At 42.3% G+C, this 19423-nt stretch overlaps 1 long non-coding RNA gene across 5 annotated transcripts; it reads left to right on the plus strand.

Annotated features, from left to right (window-relative positions):
• Positions 1-49: 49 nt before the first annotated feature.
• On the plus strand, positions 50-13063 carry LOC118518182 (uncharacterized). Of its 5 annotated transcripts, XR_013443305.1 has the most exons (5): positions 109-173; positions 1107-1181; positions 6103-6188; positions 10745-10914; positions 11739-13063. It is a non-coding gene; the product is annotated as an uncharacterized LOC118518182 (long non-coding RNA). The 5 variants fall into 5 exon arrangements; XR_004908509.2 differs by lacking the exons at positions 1107-1181; positions 6103-6188 and adding an exon at positions 11262-11294 and having other exon boundaries at positions 50-173; XR_013443306.1 differs by lacking the exon at positions 1107-1181 and having other exon boundaries at positions 124-173.
• Positions 13064-19423: the final 6360 nt, after the last annotated feature.

The raw sequence follows: 19423 nt of genomic DNA on the forward strand, positions 1-19423 counted from the left end.
TGGAGTTAAGGGGAGGGCGGGAAGGGCCTCCCGAGGAGAGCGGGCGGGCGCGAACGCGGGCTCCGCCACCCGAGCCGCTCCGTTACCGCAGCGGCGACGACGACCAGGGCCGTGTTGTTGCTGCCAACTTGTCGAAAGGACACTGAGCATGCGCGAACGGAGACCACATCCGGGTAATTTCAGGGTTTGGCCCTTTCCCCCCCCCGCCCCGCAGCTTTCCTTTCTCCCGGCTGCCCCCGCCTCCCGCCCGGAGTGACGGGAGGATCGCTCTGCGCCTGCGCCCGTGAGGCAGCGCGAGTCGGCTGGCTGCCCAGAGTCCGGTTCTGGGCTCCGGCACTGGCTGAGGGCGCTGCCCCACAAAAGCTGCTTGGAGGGAGTTCATCAGAAAAATTGGCATCCCTTTGCAGTAAAGTATTCAAGCAGCGCGGGAGAGCTCGTAGTAGAGTGGGCGTCCAGTAAGTGTTTATAAATAGCGATCAGCCGGCCCTTGTGTTTTGAGGACCTGCGGGCACAAAAATTAGGCTTGGACAGCCAGCTCCGGGGTGACGGTGGTTGTAGCGGTTTACTTTGGGAAGAAACTGGCAATGGCCGCACCTTCCCTTTCCACCCGCCCTGGATCAGTAGATCCAAAGGTGTTTAAACTTGCCAAATCCCTTTTGGGCTTAAGAGATGCACAGGAGAGTCAAGGAATCACACATTTAAGAGTCTGGTCAGGTGTTACGAAAAGTGAGTGGAAGAGATTTAGGTGGAACCTCAGTTGGAAGGGACCTTCAAGGACCTACAACACACCTGTTAACTAGGTTGGTAAACTGCTTTTGAATTAATACTTTATTTGAAAGTTTTCCAAGATGCATGCATTTCTTTAATATTTAAAAAGTTTCAGAAAACACATACTAATTATATATTTTTAAATTTTTATTTTATTTTTTGCTACCACCTAGAAAATACTTCCATTGGGGGGATCGCATGAAAACTAATTACTGGGAAGTTCTAAAATCATTTCTTAAGTCTGGTCACCCTCCTACCTTTCACACACAGTGTCCTACCCCCTACTCCCATGCTGTCTTCCCCACCATCACATCCTGTGCTCTTACCTCTTCTACTAGAAAGCCTCCACAAGTGTCATCTTCACTGGTAATTACTCCTGGGGTTCAGGAAGACTTTCCAAGACTAGTTTTAAGGTAATTCATTTACAGAACTTCCATTGCTATGTGTACTATTTAATAAAATTGTTCAGCTTGAGAAATCACCTGAGGACAGAGCATCCTCTTTCAAAACTGTCCTCCCACCTGACAGAACAAAGTAAAACTCTCACCCATTACTTAAGGTGCATCAACTCAAGATGTATTTTTTTTTTTTTTTTTTTTGAGAGAGAGAGAGAGAATGAGGGCGGGGAGGAGCAGAGGGAGAGGGCAAGAGAACCCCAAGCGGACTCCGTGCTGAGAGTGGAGTCCAATGCGGGGCTCGAACCCACAACCCTGAGATCATGACCTGAGCTGAAATCAAGAGTCCAACACTCAACTGACTGAGTCACCCAGGCACCCCAACCCAAAATGTAAAAACCTCCAGGGAAATTCAAAAGGACAATTCAGAAATTGGTGTCTGTGATGAGAAAGTGAATGACCTGAATGAATGGGTTATAAATTCTTTTGCAAGTCAGGTGGTTTCCAGTTCTTTCCCGTCAACAAAATTGAAGGAAGGTCTAACTAGGTGATTTGGTAATAGATCAACATGTGGTTTCTAGGCAGTATACCTCAAAAGGAGTTAAAAGTAACATTGCTATAGGGACACCTGGGTGGCTCAGTTGGTTGAGCATCCAACTCTTGATCTCAGAATCATGAGTTGAAGCCCCACTTTGGGCTCCACATTGGGTGTGTGTGGAGCCAACAGTAACATCGCTGTAACTAACCCTCTTCCATCGCCATCTGTGTTAGTTATTTATTACTGTATAATAATTTAACCACAAATTTAGTTGGGTCCTCTGCAAGATCACAGAATGAAGTTTGCCTGGGAAAGGATGCACTTCCAAACTGTTCTTGGCGGCATTCAGTTACCTGCTGGCTGCAGAACTGAAGGCCTTAGTTCCTTGCTCACTGTCAGCTGGAGGTCCCTTCAGTTCTTTGTCATGTGGCCCTCTCCATAGGGAGTGGAAGCTTACTTACAATATGGCAGCTTGCTTCTTCAAAGCCAGCAAGGGGGAGAGTCTCCGTGTAAGACACTGGTAACAGCCTTATGTAACACAATCATGTATGCATAATCACATACATCCTGTCACCTTTGCCATACTCAATTGGCCAGAAGCAAATCACAAGTCCCACCCTCACTCAAAGGAAGGAGACCACACAAGGGCACGAATGCCAGGAGGCAGGGATCATGTGGGGCCACATCAGAGTCCACTACACCATCTATTTATTTATGCAAATAATAATCCGTGCAACCCCAACCTCCTCAGAATTTCTCTTCAGGTTGTCTTCACTTTCTTGCTTAAAGGAAACCTGACTTTCCCCCTGGAACAGTGCGTCCCCTGCCCCCTCCCAAGTAGTGGCAACTGTGTTTTTGACCACAAGCCTCTCAGACTGTACCTGGAAGTGGGGTAGGTGTCCTCCTTGCTCCTCAATAGACCATCCCCTTCTCCCCCTACTAATCTGCAGCTTTAAATCTTGTTATCCAGAACCCCTCATCGTCGCTTCCATTTCTCTTCATATTTTCACCATTTGCTCCTGTCAGTCACTCCAATACCACTTCTGTCTTAATCCTAGGTGCTTTTAATGTACATGTGGGTGATCTTCCCAATACCCTGACCTCTCGGTTCTTTGACTTCTCCTCCAGGGATTTTGTCCTACCCTAACTCAGCCACTCACTCCCATGGGCATAATCACAGAAGGAAGCCTTATCAAACTTTGCAACTTCATCATAATCATGATTTCAAACATCTTATACTCTGAACACCATCTCATATTTCCAAATTTTGTTGCAGCGATTGTTCAAAGTACATATCCACTCTCTCCCATCCTTACCCAGCTTAATCCCCTGGCCAATCACTGCATCACTCCTTTGCACACACCCTCAACCCCAGTACTTTCTTCCCCCATTGCTGTGTGTGCTCGGCAAAACCACAATCCTGATCAAGCCAGCTCACCTACTCCACACCAGCACCCCTGCATCTGAAAGTGGTTAAAGAAAAACACAATCACGCTAGTGAGTTTCACTTTAATTTCATCACTCTTAACCTCCAATGGGCCATTAGTGCTACTCCAGAATCCCACTTCCCTCCTCTGTTCTTCTGGATTTCATACCTCTCTGTCCTCTAACCTACACCTCCTTCCCTTTCATCCTCATTTCTCAGTTAACAACCTTGCTTCCTTTTTCATTGAGAAAACTGAAGCAATGAGATAAAAATCTCCACAGAATCCCATGATCTCATCTACCCATACCCATATGCCAACATCTATAACCTCTTCTCCACCTTACTCTCCATTATGTAGTTGAATTTTCCATGCTCCTAGCCAAAGTCAGTCCCTCTGCTAAGGTAACAAATCCCAATCTTGGCTTGCCTAATTTATCAGTGCTTCCCTCTATGCTGGGTCATTCCCCTCAGCTTATAAGCAACTGTTATTTCTCCAATCATACAAAATCTCTTTGACCCACTTCCACTGTCAGCTACTGCCCCATTTCTCTACTTCAATTCCAACAAAACTTCTAAAAGAGTTTTCTATACTTTCTGTCTCTAGTTCTCCCCCCTCAGTAGCAGAATACATGCCATATGATACAATTTATACAAAGTTCAAAAACATGCCAAATACAATGCCTATGATAGGACCATATACATATGTAATAGAATCATAACAATGCACACAAGGTTACATATGTGGCATATTTTAGGTATCCCGCTGAGCAGGTCCCACCCTCTCTTAAAGCAACTTCATTCATGCTTTCCATCCTTACCACTCTATCAAAACTATTCAAGGTCAACAATGAACTTCATATTGCCTAAGTCCAATGACCTATTCGCAATTCTCATCTTAATTGACCTGTCTGTAACAGCTAACACAGCTAATCACTTGATTCACCTTTTTTTTTTTTTAAACCATATAATCTCAATTTTCCTCCTTCATCACTGGTCCCTCTTTCCCTGTCTTATTTCTTCTTTGTTGATTCTATCTCTTTTCCCAGACCTAGGGAATGGCAATGACCTAGGGCTCATTGCTTGGATTCTTCTCTTTTATATCTATACTCATTTCATTGGTGATCTCATTAAGTCTCCTAACTTTCAGTACCATCAGAGATATATGATATCATCATATATGATGACATTTCCAAATTTATATATTCAGCCCAGACATCTCATCTGAACTCCAGATTCTGATACCCAGCAGTCTACTATACATCTCAAACTTATGCCACAAACTGAAAAAAAAATATTCTCCCTCAAACCTGTTCAACCCACGAATTTTCCTATCTCAGTTGATGACAAGTCCATCCTTAAATTTACAGATCAAAAACCCTAGAGTCATGCTGGACCTCCCTCTTTCTTTTATATCTCATGTCTAGTCCGGATTCAGAGCATCCCTTACCATCTCCACTGCTATCTCCTGGTCTGAGCCACCATCATCTCGTGTTTGGATTAGTCTTCTAAAAGCTCTCCCTGCTTTCAGTCTTACCCCTTAGAGTCTGTTCTCTACATAATAACCAGAGTGATCCTCCTAAAACATAAGTCAAATCATGTCACTCCTCTGCTTAAATCCCTACAATGGCTCCTCATTTCACTCAGAGTAAAAGTCTTTGTCCTTACAGTAGTCTACAGGGTTCTATAAGATCTGGACCACCACCCCACCCCATCATTACCTTTCTAATCTCATCTCCTGTTATTCTCCTGGATGCATCTGCTGCAGCCTTACTAACGTCCTTTATTGATCCTAGAAAATACCAGCCACATTCCTGAGTTAGGGCCTTTGCATTGGCTCTTCCGTCTGCCTGGCAGATATTTCCCCCAGATATCTGCAGTGCTAACTCCCTAACCATCTTTAGCCAAATGTCATCTTCTCAATGAGGCTGACCCTAACCTTTTTAAAATCACAACTCATTTTGAACCCTATGCTACACCCCAGATCCCTCTTACCCTGCTCTATCTTTCCTCATAGCTCTTCTAATATGCTGTATTATTTACTTATATTTATGTTTATTGCCTATTATCTATTACCCCCACTAGAATGTAAGGTCCATGAGGGCATGGATTTGTCCCATAATGTTTACTAATATATCCCAAGTGACTAGAGTTACTATTGACAAATAGGAGGTGCTTGATAAATATTTGTTGAATAAATGAACAAGGTGTTTCATGCTTCTATCCACAAACAATGAAAACTAGAGATAGAATTGATCTGAACTGTATTTTATTCCAGCAAAAAATACTCTAAATTTTAATTTTAATAGTTCATCAAAATTTATAATATTTTATGTTGTTTATACCAAGTAGGTATTCAAAATAGCATTTTTTAAAGATTTTATTTTTTAGAGAGAGACAGAGAAAGAGTGAGCACAATGGGGGACCAGAGGCAGAGGGAGAAGCAGACTCCCCCCTGAGCAAGGAGCCCTACTCAGGGCCCGATCCCAGGACCCTGAGATCATGACTTGAACCAAAGGCAGACAATTAACCAACTGAGCCACCCAGGTGCCCCTCAAAATTATATTAATAATACAGTCAAGATGAATGTTTTAAACTTAGTGACTCAAAGATTTTTTTTAATTTTTAGGGAAATATGATAGGGTGATCAATAAAAGACTTTCCAGCCTAAACTCTCATATTATAATGTTCAGGGGCAAGTGGAATGGAAATACAAGATAAGGAGAAAAAGAGTGATGTAGAATTTCTTTTTAAGAAAAGCTTGTTCATGTATTTTTTAAATGGATGATAGGTACATTATGATATTTAGATTCCCTTGGATACACTTACAGAATGATGTAACAATCTTATTTTAAAATGCCAATACTTATTATGCCAGAAATAACAAACTTTGCCATTATTTAAACTTAAGATGAAACATTTGAGATATGACCTTTAAAAGTACAAGAAAAAACATGGTTTCTCAAATTTCTTTTAAGAGACATGCAAGCAAGAAATTTTGAAGACCATAGTCCCAAAGCACTCCAAGCGACCTAAGCTACCACCTTTCCTGAGACTTCTTCAGGTGAAACATCTCAATCCTATATCCATCTCTGAGCTGGGCAGGCAAAGGCTTGAAAGCTTTCTTTCCCTTTTGTTTTCTTTGATGGCTCACCTCCCTGACTTGGAGCTTCTCCAGGGTAAGGAGAATATAGAGCTTTTGCCTTTTCATTCCAGAGGTGGGGACAGAGAGCTCCCACCTCCAGCCCTGCCCAGTAAGGAAGAAATAGAAAAATTTTTAATACGGAAGTGACCTAGCAATTGACAGCTCCAGGCATGAGTTAGCATCATGACATTTCAGAGTTAACCCAATGTTTTTAAAAAAGAATCTAAGTTGCCCTTGAAAATCATTTAACATTGATTAACCTAAACACTATAAGCATTTCCCACATTCCTAAAGCACTATAGTAAACTCTGTCATCTCCTTTGACTTAAAGTGCAGGAAATTAGGTTTGAGGGTGACTGATGTGCATTTGACTCTCAAGTGATGTGTTCTTTCAGCTTTATAGGAGGCCAAAGACTTGATGAAGAAAAGAGCAGATGCATAGAGCCAATGCTCCATTTTATTTATTTATTTATTTTAATGTACTGAAAACTATAATAACTGCTATCCATGCCAGATCCAGCAAGGGCCACAAAGGCAGCTGTGGACAGAATCCCAAGGGTAGGGAAGGGGTGGAGGCAGGAAGGAAGGAATTAGGTGGGAGAGGAAGGGAAATCACAGCCCACCTTTGTCTGGCCACAGTCCTCGAAGTAGTAACAGAGACCAAGAGGCAGCTGAAAGCAAGGGACAGGAGCAGTACAAACCCCTCTGTCAGCCCTAACCATTCATGCAATGCGCATTTTATTCAATACTTACCAGGTACAAATTACTAAGGGATTCAGAGATAAATTTACTGTAGTCCATGCCCTTGAGTAGCTCCCAGTCTAGTGGGGCAAGAATGAAGTGTTAATAGATCATTCTGATGATGTGGACGTGGAATACTGTGAGAAAAAAAGAGAAGGAGCAACCTAATCTTGCCTGCGGGAGTTCAGAAGCCTTCACAAGAAAGTGACATTTGAACTGGACTTTGAGGTAAAGTAGGAGTTTGCCAGTAGAAAAGGACTGAGTGAAGACTTTCAAGGCAGAGAAAACAGCCTACGGATATGAAAGTGGTTGGTGTGTTTGTGGAATGGTTGAAAAAAGAATTCAATATATAGCCATGGATATACTTGCCATATACAAACAAAACAACACACAATATACCACTTATAAGAGGGTACACATTATAACATTGTTTGCCATAACAGGCTGTTGGAAAAACTCAAATGTTTAATCAAGGAGACTGGATAAAATAAATTATGGCACATCCATACAATGAAATACTATATAGCTATGATTAGAGTGGTAATTTTCACTGTACCCTTATGGAAAGATCTCAAAGGTTTACTGCCAAATGACAATATGAAGTCCAAAACAATGTGTATATTATGCTATCTTTTCTGTTAAAAAGAAGGAAAAATAATATGTGTTTATAACAACAATGGTTGTATGGGGTAGAGTGGGAACTAGATGGGAGGAAATTTTTCACTGTATAATTTCTTTTATTCTTGAACCCTGTAAATGCATTACCTCTTCAAAAAATTAAACTGAAACTTGATTCAAACTTGAAATTCAAAGTGACTGGAATGTATATGCTCATTCCTCTCCTTTAAGACTCTATCGATAATCAAGGGCACCTGGCTGGCTCAGTCGGAAGAGCGTGGGACTCTTGATCTCGGGGTCATGAGTTTGAGTCCCATGATGGGTGTAGAGATTACTTTAAAAATATATATAAGCTAAAAAAAAAAAAAAAAAGACTCAGTGATCCTCTAGGATCCCTGATGTTTATCAGGATTGGGTGCCCTATCTTCCTGCTCTGACTAGGCTGTGAGTTCCCTGAGGACAGAGGTTCTCTTGAGGGCTTTCCACACAGCAAGTGTCAGAGAATGTTTGTTGACTGAATGCATAGAGAGAGGTAAGAGGTGAGAGGTGAGGCTGGAAAGAGATCTGGAGCCAGACTATGAAGGAAGATATGCTGATAAGTGTGGAGGACAGATATGTTTGGGTTTTTACAGTTCTACTGAGGTATAATTTACATTTATAAACTTTTTAAAATAGAGAGTTGGATGAATTTGGGTAAAGGTATACATCACACAATCCAGTTTAGAACACTGCCTTCGCTCCAAAAAACTGCCTTCTGCCCCTTTGCAGTCAAGTCAATCCCCACCCCCATATTCCTGGCCCCAGGCAACCACTGCCATGCTTCCTGTTTTTAAGGTTTTGGTTTTTCCAAAATTCCATATAAATGGAATCTTACAACACGTAATTTTTTGCATCTGGATTTTTTCACTCCGCGTGATGTTTTTGAGATCCAGAATGTTCCTGTGTATATCAGTAGTTAGCTCCTTTTTATTGTTCAGTAGTATTCCATTGTGTGTATATGCAAATCCATAGAAACAGAAAGAAGATTAGCAGATTAGTGGTTGTCCGGGGATAGGGAGGAGGGGAACTGAAAGACACGGGTTTCTTTTTGAGGTAATGGAAATGTTCTGGAATTAGTGCTGATGGTTGTACAACACTGGGAATATATTAAAAGAGACTGAGTTGTACACTTTAAAATAGTTAAAACATGTGCACCTGAAACTAATGTAATGTGTGTCAACTATACTTCAATAAAAATAAATAAATAAACAAACAAATAAATAAAATGGTTAAAATTCATAGAAACAGAGAGTCAAATGGTGGTTACCAGGGCCTGGGGGAGACATGAGGAAATGTTGGTCCAAGGGTACCAACATCCAGTTATAAGATGAGTAAGTTCTAGGGACCTAACATGTAGCATGGTGACTTTAGTTAATAAGACTGTATTATATACTTGAAAGCTGCTAAGAGAGATCTTAAATATTCCCACCACCTAAAAAAAATTGTCATTATGTGAGGTGAATGATGTGTTACTAACCTTATAATGGTAATCACTTCACAATGTATACCTGTACCAAATCATCACGTTGTATACCTTAAACTTACACAATGTATGTCAATTATATCTCAATAAAGTTGGGGGAAAATAAAATTAATAAAATGGTAAATTTTATGTTATATAAATTTTATCTTAAAAACTTACATTTTGGGGCACCTGGGTGGCTCAGTCAGTTAAACGTCCAACTCTTGATTTCAGCTCAGGTCATGATCTCAGAGTGATGAGATCGACCCCCAAGTCAGGCTCCACATTCAGCGGGGAATCTGCTTGAGATTCTCTCCCTCTCCCTCTGCCCCTCCCTGCTTGTGTTTTCTCTCTCTCTCTAAAATAAATAAATAAATATTTAAAAACAAATAAACAACCAAAACTTAACATTTTAGGTAAGCATCACTAGCAAGGTTACTAAGCAAATAGTCCTTGGAGGCAGGCTGACTTGGTTCAGGTCCCCATTTCACTCCTTACTAGCTTTTTTTTTTTTTTTAAGATTTTATTTATTTATTTGACAGAGAGAGACACAGCGAGAGAGGGAACACAAGCAGGGGGAGTGGGAGAGGGAGAAGCAGGCTTCCTGCTGAGCAGGGAGCCCGACATGGGGCTCGATCCCAGGACGCTGGGATCATGACCCGAGCCGAAGGCAGACGCTTAACGACTGAGCCACTCAGGCGCCCCACTCCTTACTAGCTTTTAGACAGTGGATAAATCATTCTAAGTCTCAGTTTCTTCACCTGTGAAACAGGGACAAAAACAGAGCCTGTGTCACTGAGCTGTAGGGAGGATCCAGTGAGATCATGCCTGTAAAGCACTTAACATGGTACTGACAAGAACCTAATCAGTATTAGCTAACTTTTTAAATCCACGTACACCTGTCATATGTCAAGTCTATAAGATGTCTGAATTTATTCAATTCAACATGAAGCAGGAACTATTCTCAATCTATAGGTGGTAAAACTGAACTATCAAGAGATTAAAAATAACTTGTTGCCATATTGAAGAACATTCTATAAAATAATTGGTCTGTAGTTTTCAAAAATGTCAATGTCATGGAAAACAGACTGAAGAACTCTTCCAGACTGAAGGAGACCCAATAGACATGACAATGAAATGCTGTGCATGATCTTGAGTTGGGTATGGAAAAATTGGGACATTATTGGGACAACTGACACAACTGGAATATGGACAGTAGACTAGATAATAGTATTGAATCCATGTAGGTTTCCTGATTTGGGCAAGTATAGTGTGCAGGGCCAGCATTCGGGTGTGGTGAGCAAGGCTCCTAGGAAGCCCTCTCAGGGCCACTGATCAGATGTTGTTTGCCTCCTCCTGAATCTGGCCCTGGTGTTTCAGTACATAAGAGAATGTCCTTATTCTTAGTAAGTCCACACTGAAGTATTAAGGGGACAGGCAGACCTATGTGTAGAACTAGCCCTCCATTAGTTCCGAAATAATACATAAGTAGAGAGAGAAAAATGTTAACAATTGGTGAATCAGGGTAAAGGATATGCAGAAGTTTTTGTACTATTCTTATAAGTTTTCTGTAAGACTGATTTCTTTTTCTTTTTCTTTTTTTTTACTTTTTAAGTCACTTGCCCATGTAATGAAGTTCCTTTAATAGGAGAGCTGGAATCTGAACCCTCTGCGGCCTCCAGCCCTCCATACAGAGTGCAGTGTGGAGCTGTCCTGCAGCCCAGAGCTGAAGCCAAGACCCTGAAGGGCCTCCTGACCAGGTGCCTCTGAAAGGAAGTGGCCCAGGTACCATCAAACAGCGTTTCTTCCACTTGAACATGATCTTTAACATGATCGTGCAGATTCTGATTCAGTGACTCCAAGGTAGGAGTGGAGTGTCCACATCTCTAACAGGCTCCTAGAGGAGGTGATACAGCTGGTCTCTGGACCAGAGTTCTAGAGGCAAGACCCTGGACCCAAGAGTCCAGACCTCTAGGGCCTCAAATGCACAGTTTCCTGAGGAGGGGGATGGGAAGGAACACTAACTGATTTAGGAGGCAGTCCACACTGGCGATGCCACCTACTTCCAGTGCTTTTCAATGCTAAGCTCCACTTTCTTTTTTCCAACCTGCCTTCGTTCGGGAAACATGCAGAGTGAGCCTGCTGGGTGCCATGCTTTATTTCAGGTGAGGAACTGGATGGTGACGAACATTAATTGAACCACCTAGAATTTATCCAGCCTTTCTGTTCCCCTAGTAGACTCCTAATCAGCCTTAAAACTACAGAGTTTGTGGTCCAAACAAGTGAATGTGGCATCTGTCTCACTCGGTGTCACAGGCACAAGAGGGAACATTGCAGGGAGGAGCGTGCTGGAAATGACAATTTCATCAAAGGCAAAAACAAAACGTTTCTTAAAAAGGTCGAGTTGGCATCCTTTTAGTGATAAAAGAATCTGATAATGAATATTTGTGCAAAGGGTTTGAGCTTTCAACTCTGAGGGGGAAAACATCTTACCCTAACATCACCAAAATCTTTTCTTATTTTTAGAGCATTTTTCTTGGAAGACAGCCTTGAGGAAAGTAATTAACTTTACCTTGGATGAAAATTGCAGTTACTCATTTCTTTTAAAGCGTTCAGGGATAATCAAGTGCCACCTTTTCAGGGGTGGAAATGAGGAATTTGAAGGAGAAGAAGGATGCTGTGCGCGTTTGAACAGCCCTTCCCCGGCATCTGCTCCTCGGGAACACGCTGTGTGAAGGATGCACGACGCTGGTTCCAAGACTCAGCCTTGCCGCCCCCTCCTCCAGGAAAAGGTGCCCCGCCGAAGCTCCCACAACACCTGCCTTCCCTTGCCCGCAGTGGCTGTTGCCACTCCCCTCTCTGCTGTTTTCTCTTCCCCTTTCCCTTGACTGGTGGACTTTCACTTCCCGGGCCCTTCCGACAAGCTGCACCCAGCTGCTGCCTTTGCACTGTCCCCACGCTTCCTGCCCTCCGCCCGCTGCCGCCCACGCACGGTGACCCCCGTGGGGGGAGCGCTGCTGCCCACGGAGCCTCCTCCCGGGCCGGGCCCCCTGCGCCCCCGCGCGCGCGCGCGTCTGTCATCCGCAAGGCAGTGAGAACGCCACAGCCTCCGCAGGCAGCCCAGGCCACTGGCGGCCGTGGCTCTCTCTTCCCGCCCGCTCTTCGGGGAAGCTGGCTCCGGGGTCGGCTCCCAGTTCGTTCAACAGTACCACCGATCCGGTCTACGAAAGAGGCCCTGGCTCCGAAGCGCCTCTGCAGCCCGGATGCCCGGCCGGCCCTCCCCAGCTCACAGATGGCTGGCCTGGCAGGGGCGTTGCGAGTAGGTCTGAACTTGCCCGAGGCCATGCGGGTTAGTTAGAATGCCGGGCCTGACTCCTTGGCACGGGTTCTTTGTGGAGGGTTTGACCCAAAGGCCCAGGAATGCAGGCTTGTGCCGTCCTCCCCTACAGCCTGCCCTCCATTCTCACGGCTCCCCCCAGGAGCAAGTCCCAACCGATTCCTCAGCCAGGGAGAAGGCCACGTGGACAAGCCCAGGCCCGGGGCCCAGGGTTTGCCTGCCCTGCTTCCCTCCCTCCCTCCCTCCACCATTCCACGTCTCACCCAGAGGCCCAGCTCTCCCCTACCAACCACTCCAGCCCAGCTGATCTCATCCAAAAAGCCACAAGCCACCCTTCTGGCCCTTGATTTCCTAGTGTCCTGTGTGTTTACATTCTACTTCATTTGCAGACAGTCGCGCAGAGGTAGAGATTAGGGATGGGCTTTGGAGTCAAATGAGCTCGTGTTCAAATCCTGGCTCCATTGCTGTGTGCCCCTGGGCAAGCTACTGAACCTTTCTCGGCTTTAATTACTTCCTCTATAAAAGTAGGTATAATCACACTTGTTGAAAATGTTATTTCCCTGAGCATTAAAGGAAAATTTTCTCATCCAACAAAAATTTACTGGTGTCTACTATTTACCAGGCACTTACTGTAGAGGAGGGTATGGTGGTGTACAAGACAAACTCCTTGTCCTCAAAGTACTTACCTTCTGGTGGGTGACAGACAGTAAACATGTAGCCAAACAAATCATTTTAGTGATAATTGCTATTTTAAGAAAAGACCATAGAGAGTGATTAGATTAGGAGAGGTACGGAGTAGTATTTTAGATGGGGTGACTCGGGAAGGATGTCTGAAGAGGTGACATTTGAGCAGGGATCTGAATGATGCAAAGTAGTGAGCTGTGCAAACATCTGGGGAGAGCAGGTGTAAAGATCCTGAAGCAGCAATGGGGTCGATGTGTTCACGGAACAACAGTAACACCAGTGCAGCTAGGGTAGGGTACAAGAGAGGAGCAAGGTAGGAGTTAAGATCAGAGAGGTAATATGTGAGGAGAAGGTTTAGCATGTAGTCAGTGCTCCATAAATTCTAACTATTCTTCAGGGTGTCTTATTTTCCTAACAAGGCTGTATGCTCCATTCACTGAACAAATATTTACTGTGTGCCTACCAGATGTCAGGCAGTGTGCTACAAGATAGGAATATGAAAATGAACAAGACAGATGTGGGAGAGGAAAGTAAGAAAATGAGCAGGGTGCCGGGCAGGGTCAGAGACAGCTGAGGCTCCCCTCTTTCGAGCTGAGGGGCTGAACTTAGCTCAAGGGCATCCTGATGCTTGCCGTGCTATTGTACAGTACTGCCCAGGAAAGTGCCCAGGGAATCATTCTTTGAATATTAAGAGATGGAAAAAGAGATACAGGGTAAATATGAACCAAAAAACCTCCAGAGTAGCAATTTTAATATCACCCAAAATAGACTTCCAGGTGGAAAACATCATAAGGGACAAAGAAGACTTTATATGCAGTGGAAGTCAAATGAATGACTCAATTAGTGAGCTCAATCTAATAAAAAGCTTTGTACTTAACAAATAAAGAATATACATCTTTTTCAAGAATATATGGGAGACTCCAAAGATCAGTCACCTACTAGTCATGCACCTCAGTAAATTTCAAAAAATCAACATCATACAGCCCATGTTCTCTATCACAATACAATAAATTTGGAAATCATTAACAAAAGAATAGCTTCAAGGGGCCCCTGGGTGGCTCAGTAGGTTAAGCGTGTTCTCTTGATTTTGGCTCAGGTCATGATCTCAGGGTCCTGGGATTGGGCCAGCATCGTGGTCAGGCTCTGCTCCACTGGGAATCTGCTTTTCTCCTTCTTCCTCTGCTCCTCCCCCCACTTGCTCCCTCTTTCTCTCTAAAATAAATAAATAATTTTTTTTTTTTTTTAAGAATAGTTTCGGGGCACCTGGGTGGCTCAGACGTTAAGCGTCTGCTTTCGGCTCAGGTCGTGGTCCCGGGGTCCTGGGATGGAGCCCCTCATCAGGCTCCCTGCTGAGTGGGGAGCCTGCTTCTCCCTTTCCCTCTACCTGCTGCTTCCCTTGCTTGTGTTCTCTCTCTCTCTGTCAAAAATAAAATCTTTTAAAGAAATAAAAAATAAATAAAAGAATAGTTTCAAACTCCTAAAAATCTGGAGATGTAAAAAATACTACTAGATATTAGAATAAAGAGATTATAATAAGGGAAATTACAAAATATGATGAAAGTACCATGTGTCAAAGTGTACATAAGGTAGTAGTTAAAGGGGATTTGTAGTGTTATATACATTTATTTAACAAATAAGAAATATTGAAATCAAATGAGCTAAGTGTTCAGTGCAAAGCCCCAAAGAAATAAGCAGGAAGGAAATAATAAAGATATGGCAAAAATCAATGGTGTGAGGTGCTGGGGGAGCGGGGACAAAAGCAATAGATATGAATAACAAAATCAAAAGATGATTTTTAAAAAATCCCGTCAAAACAATGAATCATGGAACACTACATCAAAAACTAATGATGTAATGTATGGTGATTAACATAATAAAAAAAATCCCATCATAAGATCAGTAAGAAGCAGGAAGATATACAAGTAAACAAAACACAAAATTAAAAGGGAAAAATAATTTACAGACAAAATAGGTGTTTTTAAAAAGATTATGAACTACTACACACTAATAAATTCGAAAACATCAATGAGAGGGATACACAGCTGGAAAAACAGAAAACACCTATTGACCCAAAGAGAAACACAAAACTTTAAATAGAAAAATAACCATTAAAAATTTTGAAATTGTGATGAGATCCCCCTGCCCCATCAGATATAAACATATATACATATTTGCCTATATTAAAAAACAATGGGAAACTAAGTCAAAAAAATTTTTTTTAAACTACTTATGAGGAGGAAAGAGACAAGGAGCAAGAAACCAGAATGCTCTAAATGTACCTTGTTGTGTGAGTTTTACTGTAAAATTATGTATATCTTTAACATAATTATGAAATAAAATTAAATTTAAGTTAAAAAGCAATCCCTAAGGGGTGCCTGGGTGGCTCAGTCGGACCTGCCTTCGGCTCAGGTCATGATCCAGGGTCCTGGGATCGAGCCCCGCATTGGGTTCCCTGCTCAGTGGGGAGCCTGCTTCTCCCTCTCCCTCTCCCCCTGCTTGTGTTCCCTCTCTCACTGTGTCTCTCTCCGTCAAATAAATAAAATCTTAAAAAAAAAAAAAAAAGCAATCCCCAAGAAGTGAACACAAATTGAAACAAATGAACCTCACTGTTTCAAGTTGTTGGCACATGGAGGAGCTATTGGAAGTGACTTTAAAACAAGGAACTTGACTCTACATTCTTAGTGGGACATAGCCTAAGGACAAAAGAACTGCAATACAAACATACACATACACATACAAATCTTTTTTTTTTTTTTTAAGATTTTATTTATTTATTTGACAGAGAGAGACACAGCAAGAGAGGGAACACAAGCAGGGGGAGTGGGAGAGGGAGAAGCAGGCTTCCCACTGAGCAGGGAGCCCGATGCGGGGCTCGATCCCAGGACTCTGGGATCATGACCCGAGCCGAAGGCAGACGCTTAACGACTGAGCCACCCAGGTACCCCTACACATACAAATCTTGAAAACTATTTTTGTCAATCACATTGATGGTAGAGTCTTGGCATTAGTATTCTGAGACTGTTAGTGGTGTGTATTGCAGGATAAAGCAAATGAGTAATTATATTGGTGTTATTGAGAACTGAGACTTAACATGACAGAAAGGAGATATAGATGTTACGTAGATGAGGTTACATAGTCCTGAATTTGAATTGGAAGTATGTGGTAGACAGAATTCTAATATGATCCCAACAGAGACAAACCCTTGAATAATCTCTTCCCCTTGAGAGTGGGCAGCACCTATGAATATGATGAGATATCACTCCTGTGATTAGGTCACATTATATGGCAAAGGGATATGATAAGAAAGGATATGAAGGGATTTTACACATATAATTAAAGTTCTGAAATCAGTAAACTTTAAATTAATCAAGGGGCGCCTGGGTGGCGCATCTGCCTTCCACTCAGGTTGTGATCCCAGCGTCCTGGGATGGAGCCCCACATTGACTCCCTGCTCACAGGGACGCTACTTCTCTCTCTCCCTCTGCCCCTCCCACCCCCGCTCATGCTCTTTCTCTCTCTCTCAAATAAATAAATAAAATCTTACAAAATACATTAATTAATTAATCAAGAAGATTATCCTTGGTGAGCCTGACCTAATCAGGTAGCCCTTTAAAAGAGGATCTAGACATCAAAGACCCTAGATGGTCAACCCTTAGACGTGATCACTTTTAATTCAGAAACAAAACAGACCGGTTAACCGCCACTGCCCTCTGACACAAAAATAGAGGACTGACCAATGTAATGCCGCGAGAAAGAGAGAGTTCAAGGATTGGAAAGGGAGAAACATGTTATTGTCAATTATATGGAAAACCCAAGGTAATTAACAAATTATTAGATCTCACGCAAGTTCAGGAAGGTTGCCACATAGCAGGGCAACATACAGAGATCAATAGCATTCCTCTACACCTTCAAAACCCAGTAAACAAGATACCATTTAGAGTAGTTATAAAACTATAAAATATATAGAAACTAAACTACCAAATAACGCACATAATAATGTAAAACTCAATTAAAAGGCATAAAAGAAAACCTGAATAAACAAGAACATATTGTTATGTTCATTGCTAGAAGAGTTTAACGTTATAAAAATAGCAATTCTCCCAATATTAACCTATAAATTAAATGAAATTGCATCATAATTCTAGGTGAAGAGAATTTGATTCTAAAATATACATGGAAGAACACATATCTACAAATAGTTAAGATACATCTCCAAAGAAGAGCAAAAGGGAGGGGAATGCACCCTACCAAATAATGAGACATACTTGAAATCTAGAATAATCAGAGCAGTGTGGTACTGACTGGCACAGGAAGAGCAAATAGAGCAGGTATTAGTATGGGGAACTTGGGATAGAAAGACATCACTAATCAGTGGGAAATAGATGAATTCTTTAGTAGATAGACAGGAAAATTGTCTCACTCTAAGGAGAAAAATTCAGTTGAATCTCACAACATATGCAAAAAAAAAAAAAAAAAAAAATCCTCGAAGCAGATTAAAGTCCTAAATTTGAAAAACTAAATTATAAAGCCAAGAGAAGGAAATGTAGAATAATATTGCTGGGACTTCAGGGGTGGGAAAATTTCCTTTAAAAAAGATGCCAAATGTGGGGCACCTGGGTGGCTCAGTCATTAAGCATCTGCCTTTGGCTCAGGTCATGATCCCAGGGTCCTGGGATCGAGCCAGCATCAGGCTCCCTGCTTGGTGGGAAGCCTGCTTCTCCCTCTCCCACTCCCCCTGCTTGTGTTCCCTCTCTCACTGTCTCTCTCTGTCAAATAAATAAATAAAATCTTAAAAAAAAAAAAAAGGTGCCAAATGTACAAATTTTAAGGGGACCAAAAAAAATCCACAGATTTGATTAAATTATTTCTGTCTTATGGAGGCCATCATAAACACAATTAATAGGTGATCAAATGGGAAAAGTTGTTTGTCATATTCAAAATCAACACAAAATAAAGATTTATAATATTTTAAAAATTCCAAGATAGCTTTAAGGAAAAGACAGGAAATCCAACAGAAAACAAAATGAGCATAGGGTATGATGAGGCAATTCACAGGAGAAATCTGAATGACTAACAAGTCTACTAAGATGTTTAAGCTCATTAGTAATCAGTGAAATGTAAATTAAAGCTAAATACCATTTTACATGTCTCAGATTGGAAGAAAGAAAAAGGAGAATCAGATATCATTCCCTGCCGGCAGTGAGTGGGGCACAGGACGTTTAAGGTGCTCTTGGTGGGAGTGGAGCGTAAATTGGGCAGTCATTCAGAGAGCAGTTGGCATTACGGAAATAGGATGAGGTATCCCTGAAACCCAGCAGTTCCACTCCTGAGCTTTTACCCTCAAAAGAAACTTAAGGCTGTTGTGAGAATCGAGTGAGTTCCATTCAGGAATCAGTCAAATATTTGTTCTTCGGTCCCATCCTTTCTGGCAAATTCTTATTTCCAAGTGGCTCTCAGACATTTTCACCTGGCGGTAATGAGGTTGGCAAAAGGGATCTAGACATGCAATTTCACAAGGCAAGTGATCGCCAAAGCAAACCCTGTTGTCAGTCACATCCAGGTTAAAACTTCTAGCAGCAACAACACTGTGTACCCTTTCATTTCTACCCAATCAACAGCAGCTCTAGTCTTGACTTTCCAGATCCAGAACCCCTCACTGTTCCTCACTCTGCCCTAAGCATGAATCCCCCCGTCTCCAGCCTCCCCAACCTCATCTACCATCATCCCTTCCTCCCAAGGCTTCACTTAGCAGAAACCACCTCCTATGGAGGTACCACTGCTGCCTCAAGGGCATTTGCATTAATAGGATCTCAAAAAAAAATTGGGAAAGGGTGATGGGGAGAAATAGTACAAATAAAAATGGCAATAAAATGCCAAGAGAAGATATACAAATGGCTGAAAGCGCAGGAAAAGAGGCTCACTTGCAATAGTCATCAGTGAGATGCAGGTTAAAACCACAATGAGGGGCTCCTGGCTGGCTCAGTTGGTGGAGCTTGCGACTCGCCACCTCTGGATCATGGGTTCAGGCCCCATAATGGGTGTAGAGCTTACTTAAAAAAACCCAACAACACCACAATGAGATACCTCTTTATGGCCACGAGGATAGCTAAAATTAAAAAGATTTGCCATCTCAAGTGTTGACAAGGATGTGGAGCACCTGGAATACTAGGAGGAGAGTAAAATGGTTACAGTCACTTTGGGAAACAGTCTGGCAGTATCTTAAAAAGTGATATATACATTCATCATATGACCCAGCAATTCCACTTGTATATA

This window comes from Halichoerus grypus, chromosome 13, assembly GCF_964656455.1.
Source record: "Halichoerus grypus chromosome 13, mHalGry1.hap1.1, whole genome shotgun sequence".
NCBI lineage: Eukaryota > Metazoa > Chordata > Mammalia > Carnivora > Phocidae > Halichoerus > Halichoerus grypus.